Source organism: Vanessa atalanta, chromosome W, assembly GCF_905147765.1.
Source record: "Vanessa atalanta chromosome W, ilVanAtal1.2, whole genome shotgun sequence".
Classification (NCBI taxonomy): Eukaryota; Metazoa; Arthropoda; class Insecta; order Lepidoptera; family Nymphalidae; genus Vanessa; species Vanessa atalanta.
This window is the reverse complement of record NC_061901.1, coordinates 6,788,009-6,794,381: the sequence shown is the minus strand read 5'-3', so window position 1 is coordinate 6,794,381 and position 6,373 is coordinate 6,788,009.

The window sequence follows — 6,373 nt, the reverse complement described above, 5'->3', positions numbered from 1 at the left end:
TTCCCATAGCATTTGTCTTTAAAGAGCGTACCGTTTTTAAGACCTCTAATTCATCGACAGTAACCAATGTGAAAATAGCTGAGCCATATTTATGCATCTCATAATAATCGATTGTCGACGGAGAAACGTAGTTGCTACCAGGAATGTTCAAAAAATGGTTATTTATCGTATTCGGATCATTAAGTTCTTCTGGTATAATATTATTATGCCTTTCTTTTATGTTAACATGTTTTTTTAAGTGACTCCAAAGTATAATTGAGTTTTTGATATTTGAGTTTATATGGAAATTAAAATAAGCCGACTTCTCTCGCTAAATTGCTTGGGTGACCTGCGATTTTAAATCTTTATTTTAATTTTTACTTGTTTTCGACCCAGATCTTTTTGCCTTAACGTGTGCCTCATTCCGACGATCCATCAACAACTTTATATTATAAGTTATCCAGGGGTACTGATTTTCCTTAATAGAAATCATTTTAATAGGCGCAACTAAGTCAAATACCCACAACAAATTACTAGTGAATACGGTCACCATGTCGTTTATATCCTCGATATTCTTCACATTATGCCAATTAATTAAATTAAGAGCTTCAGTAAGGTGTAGTTTTTTGTGGGATTTTATTTTTTTTAATAGTTATTTCGCAGGATATAAAGGCATGGCCACCGAATTCCGCTACGTGGTCTACTGTAATTTGACCAACGGGAGTATTTGAGCAAATAAGATCAATCATAGTCTCACTATTAGGTGTAAAATGTGTTGGTTCTGTGACATATTGTGTTAAGTCATGAGTGGAAAGGAACAAGTCCAATGCCTGCTTATGATGATCTCGAGTGCCAATATAATTAATATTAAAATCTTTTTTTTTTATGTAAAAAGGTGGCAAACGAGCAGGAGGCTCATCTGATGGAAAGTGACTACCACCGCCCATGGACATCTGCAACACCGGGGGGCTTGCAGGTGTGTTGCCGGCCTTTCAGGAAAGAGTACGCTCTTTTCTTGAAGGTTCCCAAGTCGTATTGGTTCGGAAAAACCGCCGGCGAAAGCTGGTTCCACAGAGTTGTTGTGCGAGGCAGAAAATGTCTTAAAAATCGCGCTGTTGTGGATTTTCGGACATCTAGGTGGTGCGGGTGATATTTGGAATTTTGACGAGATGTCCGAAGGTGAAATTCAGCATCCGGGATTAATCCGAACAATTCCTCGGAACATTCTCCGTGATAAATTCTGTAGAAGATGCAGAGCGATCCAACATCTCTACGCAAAGCCAAAGGATCAAGCAGATCGGAAAGGGCTTGATCGTCGATAATTCGAGCCGCTCTACGTTGGATACGGTCAAATGGAAGGAGCTGGTACTGGGGAGCACCCGCCCAGAGGTAAGAGCAGTATTCCATGTGAGGCCGAATTTGCGCCTTGTATAGTCTTAGACGATGAGCCGACGTGAAATACTGTCTTGCCTTGCTGAGCACACCGAGCTTTTTTGATGCCAATTTGGCTTTGCCTTCCAATTGACCGCGGAACTGAACGAAACTCGAAACATCGACGCCAAGTATTCCGATACTAGCTGTGGCGGCTAACGGAATGTTCTCGAATCGTGGAGATACGACAAATGGTGTTTTTTTAGCAGTAAACGCGCAAACTTGCGTCTTTTTGGGGTTGAAATGGACTAGGTTTAGCCGACCCCAGTTCGAGACTTTGTTTAACAAAGACTCGATTTCAGACACAAGTTTGTTCCGGTTTTCTTCGACGTTTTCCCGGAATAATATTAGCACGGCCGGTGTATGAGGTGTCTACGGTGCTGTCGTCTGCATAGCAGTGTATGTTACTGATTTGCAACAAGTCATTGATATGCAGAAGAAACAGAGTGGATGATATAACGCAGCCTTGTGGAACACCAGCATTGACGAATTATAAGCCAGAGCATGCACCGTCGACAACGACCTTGATGCTCCAATCTGCCAAAAAACTGGTAATCCAATTGCATAATTTCCCGGGAAGCCCATAGGCAGGAAGCTTCGAAAGAAGCGCTTTGTGCCACACGCGATCGAAGGCCTTCGCTATGTCCAGACTGGCTGCTAATGCCTCCTCCTTGCTCTCAACTGCTTCCGCCCATCTATGAGTAAGGTAAACTAGAAGATCACCGGCTAAGCGACCCCGACGGAAACCGTACTGGCGGTCGCTAATCAGCTGGTACTCCTCTAGGTACCGCAGGAGCTGGCAGTTTATAATGGACTCCATTACCTTGGAGAACAAGGAGGTGATGGCCTTAGGCCTATAATTGGACAAGTCTGAGCGGTTGCCCTTTTTAGGGATCGGATGCACCAAAGCAGTCTTCCAGGAGTTCGGGACGACGCCGAATGCATAGGATTGCCGGAAAAGACGCGTTAAGACCGGCGTCAACTCGGGAGCACAAGTCCGTAGCACGATTGGAGGAATGCCATCGGGTCCACTCGACTTATGAATATCCAAGGAAAGAAGTGCTTTACGAACTGCACTTTGCCGGAATTTAACCTCCGGCATCGTGGTATCACACCGCGGGATTGTTGGTGGTGACTTTCCTCGGTCATCCAGAGTCGAGTTCGCCGCGAAGAGAGAGTCTAAAAGATCAGCCTTCTCCTTCGCTGTATGGGCCAATGACTCAACGTCCTTGTGCAGAGATGGTAAGGAAGGCTGACAGAAATTCCCTAAGACAGCCTTGGCGAGAGACCAGAACGCACATGTTCCTGAAGGGAGGCCCACCAGTCTCTCGCCAATTCTGCCAATGTACTCCGTCTTCGCCTTAACGATCACGTTTTTGAAGGACCTAGAGGCAGAGTTATATTCCTTTCTGAATGCGCTGGTATTTACATCACGAGACGCTGATGCATTAGCCCAGTCTTGGTAGCGTTCCCATTTTCGGCGTGAAGCCTTTTTGCAGAAACGACCAAACCAGGGCTGGGACTTGCCACCGATGGGGACCGCAGAATACGGAATGAATAGTTCCATACCCTGAAGTACCACATCGGCGACAGAGTCAGCAACAACGCTCGGATCATCCGGCGAGAAACAAACCTGCCTCCATGGGTAGGATGCAAAGAAGGACCGCATCCCATCCCAATCTGCTGACCTGTAGTGCCACACTCGGCGGCAGCCCACGAAACGAGGTCGTGAGTACCGTGCAACTGGCACTGTACTTCGGACGAGACAGTGGTCCGACGAGCCCAGAGGGGGATCGACGATAACCTGGTAGCCATCCGGATGGGAAGTCAGCAGAAGGTCCAACAAGGAAGGTGTATGATCCTCCACGTCTGGTATTCGCGTTGGCGAGGGGACTAGCTGTGTCAAATCATATGCTAAAGCGAAGTCGAGAACAGATCTACCCGCATGATCGGTAGTGCGCGATCCAAGCCATTCGGCATGGTGGGCATTAAAATCGCCAAGAATTACGATCTCTGCGGATGGTATCTGCTGCAGCACGGAATCTGTAGCCATTTGAACGTGCTCAACCAGTCGGTCGGTTTCGTCATTACCGCTATGGGACCTATAAAGGCACGCGTAGATTCGCGGATGGTCGTCGCAGTCTACACGCAGCCAGATAATCGATAGGTCCTGCCCTTCAAGGCTGCCGAGGCGTCGAGAGCAGATATCATCGCTGACGTAAACGGTGTGCGTTTACGTGCCAGCTCGTGGTACAAAGGAATGTTCCAATTTGTACCCGGGGTAAGAGAGAAAAGTAGTATCGGCAGGAGAGGATATCTGGGTCTCGGTAAGAAAGAGCAAGGCTGGCTTCGTCGTCTCAAGGTGAAAGTGAACGGCGTTCAAGTTGGAGTTGAGTCCCCTTATGTTGCAGAAGTCCACGGTGAGGGTGGTAGGGGTTGCCTTATGATGCCTGCTCCGCTTGCCCCGAACAGTGGTGAGCGCAAAATTGCCCCCCCCCCAGAATTCGGAGGGCAGCCTGGGCATCCCTGCTCAGGCTGTGTACGTCCTGAGCATGGATGCTGTAAAATACTCAAAATATATCTTTTGTCTCCAATTAGATAGTATAATTACTCGACAATTAAGATCCGTACAACCGTTTTCTACGACTGTTGGCAGTTGACTGACCCTTCACAACCTCTGCTCACTATTTATAAACTACCCTATACACTACATCCCTTCTTTATTTTAATTTAGCTTAAATATTTTAAATTAGAGTAACTTTTTAATTCACATATTTTATTAAATATTCAATTATAATTATGCTGATTTATAGTCATAAAATCTCAATCTGATAATCATTCTTCATCATCACTTGCAAGGTCGTTATTATTTTCATTAACAATACTCCATTCGCCGTTTTCTACTCTCTTGAGATGGATTACATTCCTTCGATTTGCTTTTCCAGTTGTATCATTCCTTATTCTTATATCTCCACCATTAACATCCATTACAGTGTGTTTATCCGGGTTAAAGTTTGAAGACAATTTGTTATCCTTAATCATGTTCCTGACGTAAACCTTTTCACCTATTCCTAAGTTGCAGTCCGCCGCTTTCTTCTTCCGATCCACATATTCTCTTCCCTTTTACTTTTTTTCTTTATCTCTGTCTCTAATATCCGAATCCGTTGTTTTGTGTTCCACGTCCCCGACTGTTGGTATTTTATCTCGGAACTGCCGTCGAAAGAAAAGTTCGGCGGGGGTCTTGCCAGTTGTGGTATGAGGGATACTATATGTACATGATTAAATATTCAAGAAGTTCTTCTTTCCAGTTTTTCTTTTCCAGTTGAGAGATTCTTAATCGTTTAAGGACATCTCTATTCTGGCGCTCAACCTCGCCGTTCATTTGCGGCCAGTATGGAATGTTATTATAAACTATAATGCCACATTCTTTGCAGAACCCTTTAAAGATATCGCTTGTAAATTGGTTGCCATTATCGCATGTCAATGTAGCAGGGTATCCTACTCGAGAAAATATTTCTTTGAGGTTTTTTATTGTTTCCAAGGCCGTGATGTTTCTCATAATTTTTATTTGTTTATAGCGACTATAGTAGTCGACAATAATAAGCAAATAGTTGTTCGATGGTAGGGGTCCTAAAAAGTCTACCGCGACGTCGATCCAAGGTTCGTCCGGAAGATTTCGTCTCTTAATAGGATTTGGTGCTGAGACAAGCGTGCATCCTCTACAACCTTTATCTATTTTTGACCACCATACCTTAGTTCGGAGATGAGTTTTCATGGCGACTATTCCAGGATGTCCTTGATGAGCTGCTTCAAGGATATCTCCTTGAAAACATATTTCTCTCTGAAATGCTTCATAACCGTTCGTAGTTTCGTCCCAGATGTTTTCATAAATTCCTTTTTTTAATTTTACTATTTCTTCATCATTTGCAGTTTCCGTCTCGATTTCATGCAGTGATACTACAACTGGTCTACTATATTCCACAATAGAATTAATATAATTCTCAGTGTCGAATGGTTTGGGAGTTTTAGATTGGCAAAGACGGGAGATAGGATCAGCTATATTTTTCTTACCCGGCGCATAAATTACCTTATATTTGTAAGCCTGCAGTCGAAGAACCCAGCGTTCGATGCGAGCACAAGGTTTAGATTTAGGTCCAAAAATAGCCTCCAGGGGTTTATGATCACTGATAAGTTCAAATTCTTTGCCAAATAAATGTATTTTAAAATGTTCTACTGCCCATACAAGAGCTAAAGCTTCCTTCTCAGTCTGGCAGTATCTTTTCTCGCAGTCTGTAAAGCTCTTGTTTCCAAATGCTATTACTCGTGGACCATTATGATCTATTTATATCAGAACCGCCCCTAGTCCAACTGGAGATGCATCAGCAATTATCTGTGTTCTGTTCACTGGGTTGTAATACCCTAGAGTTTGTAAGTTTAACAATCGTTTCTTCAAACTTTCAAACGCCTTATCCTGAGCAGATGTCCAATATTTATTAAACTTCAACCGTGTTATCTGTCGTAGTGGTTCCGTGAGCGATGCCAGGTTAGGTATCCACTTCCCAACGTTATTGATCAAGCCGAGGAAGCTTTGTATTTCTTCAATACTGATGGGTTTTCTTGATGATTGAACAGTATCAATATATTTTTAAAGGGTTTTATTCCTTCCTCGAAGAGCTCGTGCCCAAGAAATTCAATTCTTTTCGTTTTATACAAACATTTTCTTCTTTAAGAAGTACATTATTATCCTTCAGTACCTGCAGTGTTTTATTAAGACGTTTGTCATGTTCTTTTTCATCAGACCCATAAATTATAATGTCATCAATGAAGTTTGAAGTACCTTCACATCCCAACAACATTTTTTCTAGTACCTTCTGAAACATTTCAGGTGCGCAAGAAATTCCAAACATAAGCCTTTTATATCGATACAGGCCTTTACTAGTGCATTGGTTGTAATGTATCTGCT